At 41.5% G+C, this 12,150-nt stretch overlaps 1 protein-coding gene across 1 annotated transcript in view; it reads left to right on the top strand.

Moving 5' to 3' along the window:
- The window catches only part of stim2b (stromal interaction molecule 2b), a 40,354-nt gene that overhangs the window by 2,308 nt on the left and 25,896 nt on the right, over positions 1-12,150 (top strand).

Genomic DNA, 12,150 nt, shown 5'->3' on the forward strand with positions numbered 1-12,150 from the left:
CCCACCCCCTTCTGAAACTGGGCTATTGACATAATGAGAGGAGGATTTCCATCTATTTGCATCTGTTTCTAACCAGCCAACATTGATTGGTTGGTCATTTAAGAGGCTTTTGTACATGGCAGGTGCTGTAATTGACAAAGTTAAATACAGGCCCACGCCTGACAAGGAAACCATGGGATACACTCCTACTTTTATTATCATTTATTGGTCATTTAACAGGAACAGCACAGATAAACCTTGTTGGGTAGAAGCTTTGCATCAGACATAATGTATGTAGGGCATGTAAGGTATGTAGTTAGAGCTAATTTGCATTAGGTTTTAAAATTTGGGGTAAAAACCGCAAAATAATCAAATGGATAAAAGAGGAACAGATAAGATAAAACAGATGGTGTGTGTAAATATATGGTTTTTTTGGAGTTAATGTAAATATACATACATGTACAGAATGTGAGCGGTGGATCCATTCAAAACCTATTAAGTTTTCATTTCTTTGTTAGGGTTTGAGCATTGTTTCCGATGGTGAGCAAGGCTACTTTGACCCACTTAATTGAATCAGATATTATCAGGGATGTTAGTAAGCTATAGCTTCAGTGTTTTAGGGGTGGCTGCTGTTGTTTTATGTCATTTTACTTCTGCTGCCTTTTTAAATTTCCCTCTTGCCTTAATCCACTTCATCCAGAGAATTCATCAGCCACTGTTACTGTGATTGAAAGTCACCACAGACTGATAGATAAAGTCAAACAGTACCTAAGGCATTTGTAATAAGTGGAGGACGTGTAGCTGGAGAGAAAATTCATATAAATATTTTCAAAATGACATTCTCACTAATGTGGTTTGACAACCCTTCATCAGAGGGTGAAGTTTCCTCACTTGTCAGGGAGCTGGCTGAGAGACCTGAACAGAGACAACATACAGTATATGATCATCTGTCACCACGTGATAGCGGCTGATCTCCATGACAACTGAATGAACCCCATCTGCAGATGAAGGGCATGAAATGTGTCCGAAACCTCCAGAAAACCTCCAGTTCTGAGAATTGAAACCACATCCTGGTCTTTACATTTCCAGGTGTGTTAGTGAAGCAGATATCTTCACTTAGCCTCCCAGGCAAATTATCAAGGAGGGGACAAACAAGTTGTCACTGATGCAAACATTAGCGTCTTTGGAACCATTTCAAGTGAAATCCCACGCAGGTAAACTTCAACTGTTAATTTCAAGTGTGACTGTTTGCACAAATACTAAATGAACTGTATTGTGCTGCCAACATTGACACAGTTTGATGCCTCAAATGAAGACACAACACAAAAAGTCTTTAGTCTCATTTATATATTTATGTTCATCTAACACATCCACCCTTGCTAGAGTAATAAACCCATATGCCAGACAGCTGTTAAGCATTCATGACTGTCTGTTTACAAGTGTTAAGCAGCTCCTGAAAATAAACCTGGGATAAACAGTATATTGATTAATAAGGCAAAAGCGCACTTGCCCTTTTCCACAACAACAGCGTGACAGTGTAAAATGGGCCGAGGGACGATGTCAGCCCTCTCTCCCCGCGAACAATGAAGTGCAGTGGATGCAGAGATAGTGGTGACTTAATACAGTGTCGGTAAACATGACCGCAGCGTTACCCATTTCTCAGCCAGCTCCCTGGAAAGGTCAGCTGCCTTTTCACTGGTCTTGGCATCAGGCGAGGAAAACACATCTCTGTGTGTGTGTGTGTGTGTGTGTGGCTCCTGTATGTGCAGTGCTCATGTGTTTGTAGGTTTACCGCTACACAAGTGAATCTTTAATTGTTTGCTTATTTAAAGGTGTGATGTGTGATATATTTTTCACAAATCTTCTTTAAAACAGACCAGCTTTAAAGCTTTAAAGCAACACTCTTTAGCCTCTGAGAGAAGAAATAACACATTGTTTCTCCCACAAATGAAGAAATGAATTCATAGGCAATAAAATGAACCATTGCTCAGTTGGTTACACTCAGGGGGTTTTGTTGCTACAGCCTTGATTGGTCTGGTGTGACCAGTGGCTGAGGTTTTCTAACTTTAAGAAAGTGTTGCTGTATTACTGAGTGAATTTCTCTGACTTTATGGCTTTTCTCCATTTGTGCTACTGTTACAGTGGCTTAGCATTTTAGCTAAATGTAGCATAATTACTTAGCCACAGTGGCAACTGTTCAGCAAAAGATAGATAGTGTCGCTTTAAGGATATGATTCACTGTATCTGTGGTTAGTAACACTTAACCTTTCACATTCAGAAATGAGGTTACATCGCTGGGTGATGGTCGTCTTTGGGAATGACTATTTTTGCCTGCAGGTGTATTTACATACACTCACACACATACTTCACTTTGTTCCTGTAATTGCCACGCACATTCAGCAGCAATAAAGGAATTTTATGCCCTGATAATTGAGGTTAGAGTTGAGGCTGTTGTCACTGAGGCAGTTTAGGGTTCAAAGCTGCCATTTAGCATGCTGGGAGCAGTTAGGGGGTGAGACTAGAGGGGGTTAGGTTTAACATTTGGTGGGTCAGGCAGCCTCTTTGTGATTTGGGAGCTTCAAAAGACCAGTCAGTTTAAGAGAAGCTGGAATTTAGGGGAAATAAAGTAGGGGATGATAGTGATGGAGGATGATTACATAAGTGAGCAGGTTGACATATATGGGCATTTTTCTTTAGAGTAGTTTAGTTATTCTGACCGTTATCATCCTGTGGTTAATAGTTGGCAGTCAGACTCATGCAACAACAGCTAGCTGTAATTGCATTAAGCATCAGCTAACATCTTTGCTGAGGTGTGGAGAAAGCATGTACATGTAAAATGACTGATTAACTGCCTGATTTTTGTCTTTCATCTGTGACGAAAGACAAAGATGAATCAGGTGCTGAATAAGTAACTGATGTTGGTGCTGCAGATAACCAGCAGCACATTGAAGGTCATGGTGTAGAGTTGTTTTTGTGATGGTGTTAAAAGTCATTTTACAGTCCGTTTGAGTTAAAGTAACATGACGTTTCTGAGGTTTTTGTCCTCACCAAAAAAAAAAACAAAACTTGTTCCTCATTGTGGGCCTTTTCATCTGTGCAGAGTTCCTGGTTTATTTTAACCCTACTTCCACGAACTACAGGAAGAATCAAGCTGAACATTTTTTTAAACCATCAGCCTAATTCAGAGTAGGTGTAAACAAAAGGAAGCATAAACCATCTTTATACAATGTTCAGGAAATAGGAATAGACAATTTTTGGTTCATCAGTACAACCTGCAAAAAAAACAAGGTGTTTGTAATGGGGGTCGGTTGAGTGGCAATGTGAACGTGGTCTTCCCCTGTTTTAATGGTGTTGTGAATTTAGCTTGTTTGTTTGGCGTTACAACAAACAAAGCCCTTCCCTCTGGCTGCAAGGAACATCTAGTTCTCAACTAATGTGCCTACTAGATGATAGTTTGTCAGATACATGGCCCCCATTTAGCATACGCTTTATGTAACAGAGACTGTCTGCTATAGGTTAAATTACACAGACTCATATGGGGTAAAGCAAACACGAGTAGATGAGTAGATCTTTCTCACACCCTACTTGTCACGTACGGTATTCCTATATGATCTGTAACTCTGTGAGTAACATTTCATTCAAAGCTTGGTCAAGTTTTGAGAGAATTATCTGAATGTCGCTGTGTTTTTATTGCTAAATCAGAGGTGACACTGGCTATCTCAAAGCAGAGTGACTGCATTAATACAGGGATTTGTTTGGAAAAGAGGTTCAACATTTGCCTATCTGGACAGGGCTTGCTTAAGTACTGCGGGAAGCTGAGGAATTTGCATTTTGTGATACTTCCATTGCTGCTGGCTGGCTCCTGCTCTATCACACTAACGCACGCACACGCTTGAAGAAAACCCGGCTTTTTATTTACTGTGGTGCTGGAGCCTGGAGCAAGTTTTGGGTTTGCCCTGGGGGCTGATAGTGACTGAGTGTCAATGTGAACGTGGAGAAAGTCACAATGTCCTGGTTCTGTAGTTTACAGCTCAACAGGCCAAAACCATTTCCTTTCTCTGACTAGAACAGACTGTTCTGAAGAGTCCCTCATGAGCCCATAAATAAATAAATAAATGCATAATAAGATAAATAAAGTCATGACTTTGTGGTTCAGGCGTCAAACTTGAGAACACTTACATCTATGACAAAAGAACTCAACTAAAATTACAATTTGAAATGGTCACATTAAAGCAGCACTGATAAATATATTAACAATGGATCAGATTGTTATGTGTAATGTGAAAGAACCCACATAGAAATATCACCTGACTCTGTTGAGAGATGTTACTCAGTTTACAGTTACTACAGTTTCTCGCTGAAGCAGGCAGCTGTTTTCACCTACGGAAAAAAAACTAAACAAAGTTAGCGATGAGCTAAGAAACAGTGGAGTATCTCGTTGCTAAAGGTAGCTAATCGTAGGTGGAGACCAAAACAGAGATAAAAGGACAGTGAATATTAGACAGGTGGCCAGAAACACAACCCACAGCACAAATTAATGATGTTGTTCTGTAGCTACTGTGTAAACAGGTGACTGCCAACTTTATAATGTTGTGTCTTTGTTGTGTTAATAACTCGTTCTGCCTGTCCCCTAAGTGGTCAAAAAAATCATTGCAAGTTTTTGCAGGTTTAAAGCTGCATCCCTCAATATTTTTACAGTAACAGTGAATCAAATAACTGTATGTATTGTGAAAGCTGTCACCTCTGGTAATGAATCCACAGAGAATTATGACTTGACTCTGCAGCTTGTTTTAGCGTCTTTTAATTCAGGGTTTTACAGCTCAGCAACTTTAAGTATTGGTTCACTTCTTGGCATCCATTTGCTGACACATTGTCCATATCAACTTTTTAAGTTGGTAATATCTTATAAATGTCTCTTGTTTGTGGCTTATTCTTTGCTGCCCCTAAGCAGCTAAAAAATAAATTAATCCTGCTTTCATTCATAATGGGTCCAGTTATACATCATTAATAACCTCAGATGAAAAGCCGCTGTCGCATCGCCACACTGACGCCACTCAGTTGCTCATTCAGCCTCCCCAAAAGTGGACAGCTGCTGCCCATCTCAATCAGGGGCTTTAGGGTTGTGATCCAACCTAATGAGGCCCGTCACCAAATGGACCGACCTCTCCGGTGTATTTATAAAGCTGCTGGTGAAGTTTTCCATGTGCGTTTTCCATCAAGCTCCCTGTTGTGGTTGCCGCTGACCCAGTACTGACATGACATGGGTTCAGAGTGTGCCTCACTGTTACTGAGACCTGTCGGTACGGCACCGAGCCAGTCTGACTTTCAGCTGGGCTCACCAGGGAGATAATGGGGCTTTATTTAACGGTTTACTCCACTGTACCCACAGTCACCAGCCATGGCAGAGAGCAGCGTCTGGATTTGAAGTCACTAACAAGTGCTCAGACAATCAGTGGCCTGATTCACTGGCATGTAGACATTGTTAAGTTACTAATCCCCATTAAGGAACCATTGTTCTTGGTTTGACTCTAACTATTCTTGTATTAAAATATCTGTTATGCCATATTGATTCCCTTGTTTAAATTTCTATTTGTCGTTATGAGGAAGGTCTTCCTATTTTCTCTCAGCCACTGCATCAATTACAAATAACTCGCAGGTTGGACTGAAACAAATCCTTGTTGTACATTCTTGAATCTCTAATACACACACCAGTGTGTTCTAGATAATTCATTCATAAGCAGACAACACTGGCAGCCAGTAAGCTGATTCACTCGTGCAGAAAGCGCCTCAGTAAGAGATGTAGGTCACTGTACTCAGCTGTACAGCGTTTCCTGCTGTGAGTGGCCTACAGTAGCAGAACTGTCTGCCCTCGTCCAGCCCAGGGGGTGCTATTGTTGTCCCGCTCCGCCACACTTGAAGGTGTTGATCCCCCAGCTGGCAATGCACAGGCTGTTGGCTTGGTGAGCCTTTCATGACACACGAGCCACACTACATGCCTATTGGCAGAAAAAAGATACCAACATACAGTAATGTACATTTGCAAACCAGTTTTTAGAAAAAAAGTTCTAGGTTCCTTTTTTTCTTTTGTCTCACTTCCTCTGTTCTCAGTAAGTTAAACATAGATAGGTACAAACATAGTGCTGAAATGGTTAGTTGATTAATCAGTTAGTCGACTGACAGAAATTCATTTGCACTGTTTTTCACATTTTATTAACTACACCATAAATAAAATCAAGGTCTTTTCATCCTAAAACACAAAAAGAAATCCTCTGTCTCAGCTCTACTTGTTGTCAGAATAAAAGGCTGACAGGGGTCACAACTTCGTCCTGTTATGAGGGTGGGATCCTGTTGTGATAATACTCGTCACCTTAACACAGGAAGAAGCCAATGCCATGCCCTTCATAGAAGCCTAAAATTGTCACCATGGCTGTCTCACTTTGCATGTCATTTCCTGCCTAATTAGATATATTTTCTGAAGCATTAGTTTCTTTGTGCTGCAAGTGTTTGTCAGCTTAAAGGCATTTAAACCTAAAATATTAGTGTGAGTCTGCGTGATGGATGGATATCAGTTAATTTCTAGGTTCAAAGAAGAAGAACAGATTTCACATTTTAGGGACAGAGCAATGAGTCTACAGCTCAAATTTAGGCAAATGGATCTATATATATATATTAGAGGGATTTAAAATTAGATATTGGATGTGAGGAGCAGTCCCCTCTGATTTCAGGGACTTTCCCTGGGCTGAGGGCACGTGATGTGGTGGCCTGGGTAAGAGGGGCAAGGAGCGGTGTGGATTTCTTTGGTATGCTGTCCCCTCTCAAGTCTGTCTCCACCGGACGATCGTGCTCTGTCCTGCGCTCGTAACAAACTAATTTACAAGTAATTTACAGCCAATTTAAGCAGACACCGAGCATGACGGGAGACTCAGACACAAATGTAATTCATTAAGAAAAATGGAGAAAAGTAGCATAGGGATGCATTGCTTGTGAAAGCAAAATAATGACTTAAGACTTAACCTAAAGAAAAGTGTCTTTAGCATATGTAGATAAGCAAGAAGTTTGCATCTTGATCGGACATTGTAGGACCGCAATGAGTTGACTGCTAATCCTTCTTACAGTAGCGTGTCCGGACCAACAGGTGGGGTCTCGAGAGCTGCTTGGCCTTGACTTGATCTGGTCCAAAATGGACCCAGTTTATGTTACACATCAAAGGGCCTGATAACAGCAGAATGACTTTCATTTGCTTTCTTCTCCTGGGTCAGAGGTCTGTTAAAGGTTTAGGTCTCCTGTCTGCACAGGGTTTGTTTTTGCTCTGTTTCATGTCAGAGACCGAAGCTAATGTTTTACTGTAAGATGCAGAAACCTTGTTGCTGGTGAGAAATGTATCATGTCATAGAGCATGTTGACAACTGGCAGTTGTCTTTTATTACTTTGCTATTGTCTGAATTGTGTCACTTATTTTTAGTCTCCATGCTGACATCCATATTTAGGAGCACTACGTTAAAAAAAAACATCAGAATCCTGTCAAGCAGGAAAGTACGAGACATAACACAGGAAGTTGGCAGGGAGTCAAACCTGCTGCCAGTTCCACATCGTCCAACAGAGAGATTCCCATGCTAAATGCAGCGACGGAAGTGTCCAGAACCATTACATTTATAATTTAGTGCCACTTTTTAAAATGAAATCTGAAAACCTGTGTTCTTGCTCACTGAGCAGACAGACATTGGCTTGTTTTGACAACCTCTGCAGGTTTAAAGGTAGCACTAGAAGTTTGAACATGCTGTTCTCAATGTTCCTTTCTTTCACATAAATGTCATTTTAAATCTCTGTTCCAAGGCCACGCAGAGGTCTGAGCTGTGGATTCTGACATTGTGGGTATTTACAATTTGCACACATCTTCACCGACGCCTGATGAATGCAAGATCAGAGAGGATGTAAACATGAGTGATGATAAATCTTACACTGAGCTTGAGCTCTGTGCAGGCTTTTGTTTCTTTAACTGCTCTGCGCACGCTTATTTTGAAGACGCAGGTATTTTCCTGTCAAGGTTGTCATGCCACCAATGAGAACGGACTTGTTTTACAACAACATACCTGTAATGTGATCCTTCGTATTTCAGAGGAATAATAAGATTGTCAGTTGTTAGGTACAACACATGTCTGGAAGCAAATCATAGTTGTAAGCATTTGACTAAAATAAACAACTAAACATGATATTGTTATATTAAACCACATCTGAACCACATCTTTTTTTCTTCTTTTTTCCACTCTTTGACAGTTTTTGACAGTTCACTAATAAAGATACAAAATTTAATTGTCCAACACTTTCAGAAAATAATAATAATAATAAAGTTTTAAGTCAGAAATTGATATCAAGTAGTTTTTGGACACATTAACTAAAATTCCAGGTGGTCAAACTGTTCCCTGGAAAATGATTGAAAATCTGATTAAGTGATCACTTGCTCATACGATTCAAATTCTTGCTATTATTTGCTTCTATACACATCTGGTTCCTGATTTTATGTTGTTGTTTTTTTTTCCTGAGAACATGGGGCTCTGTACCCAAACTTCTGCTTCTCAGAAGTCCAGTGGGAAAGTCTTAACCCTCAGTTTTCCTTCCCTGAGGCCGTGTCACAGGCAGGAACACTTAATCCCAGTTGGGGTTGTCCAATATGTATCTTATTTGCACTGTTAAAATTATTTATTTAGCCTTGTAATCATTGCTGTTCAAAATGTTCAGCTGGTTGCGCAAGTACATCAGATCCCATTACGACATGTGGCCAATGCATATCGAGTTCTCATCATGCTGTGCATTGTTCATTGTCAACTTATAAAGCCGAGCCTGTGATCTCTTTCTCAGCCCAGCCGTCTGCTCTCTCTCTCTCTCTCTCTCTCTCTCTCTGTCTACAGACACACAATCCGTTAACCTTATATCCAGAGGAGCATGTCGGAGGCCGAGCCAGCTAATTAAATGAGCGCTCGGCCTCTTTGTGTCTTTTCATCCTCTCCTCCTGCTTTTTCCTCCTTGGGCCGGCCACATACATCACACATCTCGTGTTTGAGGCTGTTATTGAAACATTCCAGGGACGCCCGGGCGCAAGGAGCGTCTCCTTTTCTGGAAGTTTTTAGATCAGACTTGGTGGGCCTCCACACGCTTTGCTCTAGTTGTCTCCCCCTCCCCTTTATTTGCCCTTTATTAAAGCTGTGGCCTAAGCAGAGGATTACTGATGCCCATTAAGGTGGTTTAGATGGGTATGGTGTATTCCTGTTTCAGTGGAAATGACTGGGTTCAACAAGTCAGAGACAAACAGATCCCTATTCCTATATTGAATTAAAGATAGGAGAGTAGAAGGCTTGTATCTGGTATTTGAACTGTTGCAGCAGAGTGAACTTAAAGGTGCCCTGCAAATAAAAGTTTTGCTTACATTCAGTTCTTTCAAATAAAGCGAGGATTTACCGATTAAACCATCGCCCCATGGCGCTAATAGTAGTTGATAAACTCCACAGAGTGCCTGTCAGACTTTAGAGAGAGACTGAAAATCATTTTAGTTTCCTTAGTTTCCTACAGAACCTGAGCTGGTTCAGCTCCACCTATATTGTTTGCATAATCTGTTGTTCTCATGGCTTATTACATACAGCAAATTGCAACAAAGATAATGAGGGTGGATCAGGTTTTGTTGAGACATGTTAATATCTGGAACCTCAGTGTAGCTTAGTGTGTGTGTGGTTCTGCAAGGCTCTGTTTCTATGTAGGTGGCGGCTCTGAATCGTGTTCATAGCTGCAAGTGGTTAAAAAAAGTTTTGACTCCCATCTGGGAAATGGGGTAGTTTTATGTTTGTGTGTTGCACTATGCTGTTATGTTTGGTTATTGATGATTTTGCAGTAACACATTCTTCTGCCATGCCCTAGGGCACCCTGGGGATTTACAAAGCTCATCCTGTCAGCATAGCAGTAGCTCAAGCATAACTAAAACCACAAAACCTGGCAAATAAATAATGCTTTTATTTTGCAAGGGAATCAAGACAGAGGAAACACTTATTTGATTTTTGGTTAGAGATATTTGTTGCTGTCTGTCAGATTCTTTTCCTCCTGCTGGCCACATTCATTAAAGCCACCATGAGCTTTTTTTTTTATATTTCTTGTGTCGTTCTGTTGAATAAGAAAACCAGAGGTCAGTTTTTAAATGTATGCTCGTGACGTGCCCATTTTAACAGCTTGTGCAAACTGAGAGTAAGATACAAACACTTTCTGTATCCTGTTTCTTCCTCTTCAACCAACTCTCTCTGACTCTCTCTGTGCAAGCTGGTGGCATTTGTAGGCGGCTAATGATATTTGTGTCTTATTAATGGCTGCTGATGAGCTGAAATGGTAGACTCTCCAGAAGCTTTATTTACTTGCCTTTAATACTGACCCGTCAGCTTGACTTATGACACTGCCATATGGGCACTGGTTACAGGGGACAAGTCTGGTACACACTGACATCACATTCCTCCCCCTCTCCACTCTTTCACACAGTTTGGAGCATCTGACCAGTGTGTTAAATGCAGAGCAATTAGGATTTTTTTAGCTGCATTCATAAGACATATGACTTATAGGTTAATCACGAGATAAGGTCAGACATGTTGGAGCAAAGGTTGTCTACAGTAACTCGTGACTGCTCAGGGCATCAAGTAAAATGCAGAAATTTATAAAAACATACATAACATCTCATTTATCATCCACTTGGTAAATCCATACGTAGTAAATGTGCGAAAGCTGATAAGAATTTGGCGCACTGCCAGTGGATCTAATGAACTGCTGACATGGCTGACACACTGTGGTAATATACTGTATGGAGAAAGGTGTACCGTGGGTGCACTTTGCTGTACAGAATGGCTGGAGAGCTGAGTGACATTCAAGCAGCAGCCCTCCCTGAACTTGTCTCGTAACTCCTGTTGTTACATCAGAGCAGCGGGATTCACGTAGCAAATAACAGATTTAAGATGGGAGTACGTGCGGTGCTGAAGTATCCAACAGTGAGACGAGAGTCCCCAGCAGGCTGACTGGCCTCGACATGGTGAAATTAAGTCTCCCAGCTACTGACTGATCCTGAGTTTCCCCTGCAAGCTAAAGCTAGCAAATGCTGACAACTACACACAAAGAATTCCAACACTCAAATAAAATAGCGTTGAGTAAATAGGGAGTGATTTCGGACACAGCTCAGGAAAGTTGTTTGATTTCTAGTTCAGCTGTGACTGGAGGCATTGAGTTAAAAAGGGATTAGGCTTAAGATCATGTCATGGTCTTGCACTCTACACTAAGAAAAGGACTGAGTCTACATACATGCTGCAGCTCGCCAGGTAACTACTAATACTGGATGTATAGGGCCATAGGATTTACATGGGTGTTGGACAAAAGAAGCAGTATTTGCATGGGATTTAAGGCGGCTCACATGAAGCTTTTAGCATCTATAGGCGTATCTGACAGGGCTTTAAGGTGCTTTTTAGGTGCTTCACACTTCATTTATATTCAAGGAAATTAGGTTTCCACCACTGAAAGAAGTATTGTTTGTGTGTGAGGCTCTGATATCGGTTCGCCGTCTTAAGAATGAAATGTGAACAGCTCCAACTCCTCTGTCTGAATGTGATCTCAGTCTCATCTGTTTTTTTGCGGTGTGTTTGCTGACATGTTCTCTAATCTGCTTCCTCGTTGCTTCATCCTGGTCTGCTCGCAACGTCTGCCGCCACCTGTATGTGCGCTGCCCCCGCCTTACGTAATAGACGAGGTGTATGTGTTGTGTCTTTGTTGTCTGTCATACGTCTGCTATGTACTTGAGAGAGAGCCAGAGACAATATCACTGTGAGAACGTGTGAGAGCAGGAAATAGCTGGAGACACTGAGAAGTCTTGAGCAGTTTGCTGGGTCAGAACAGGCTGCCTCAGTCCCCTTGGCTCCCCAGAGTCACATGTCAAACCCATCATATCCTGCTGTCTTAATTTCACGTCAACTCTGCCCACACCCACCTGCTCCCCTCCAAGAGCCTGGATAATCTTACACTGAATGTGGCTCCTCATCCAAGATTGGGTTTGAATTGAGACAGGCAGAGAGAGGACGAGCCACAGCCTCTTTTTCCCGGGTAGAAAGCTCACTCTGCGACTGCCAGGGGCCGACAACAGGTCTTGATGTCCCGAGTCCA

The sequence above is a fragment of the Lates calcarifer genome, linkage group LG14, assembly GCF_001640805.2.
Source record: "Lates calcarifer isolate ASB-BC8 linkage group LG14, TLL_Latcal_v3, whole genome shotgun sequence".
Lineage (NCBI taxonomy): Eukaryota > Metazoa > Chordata > Actinopteri > Centropomidae > Lates > Lates calcarifer.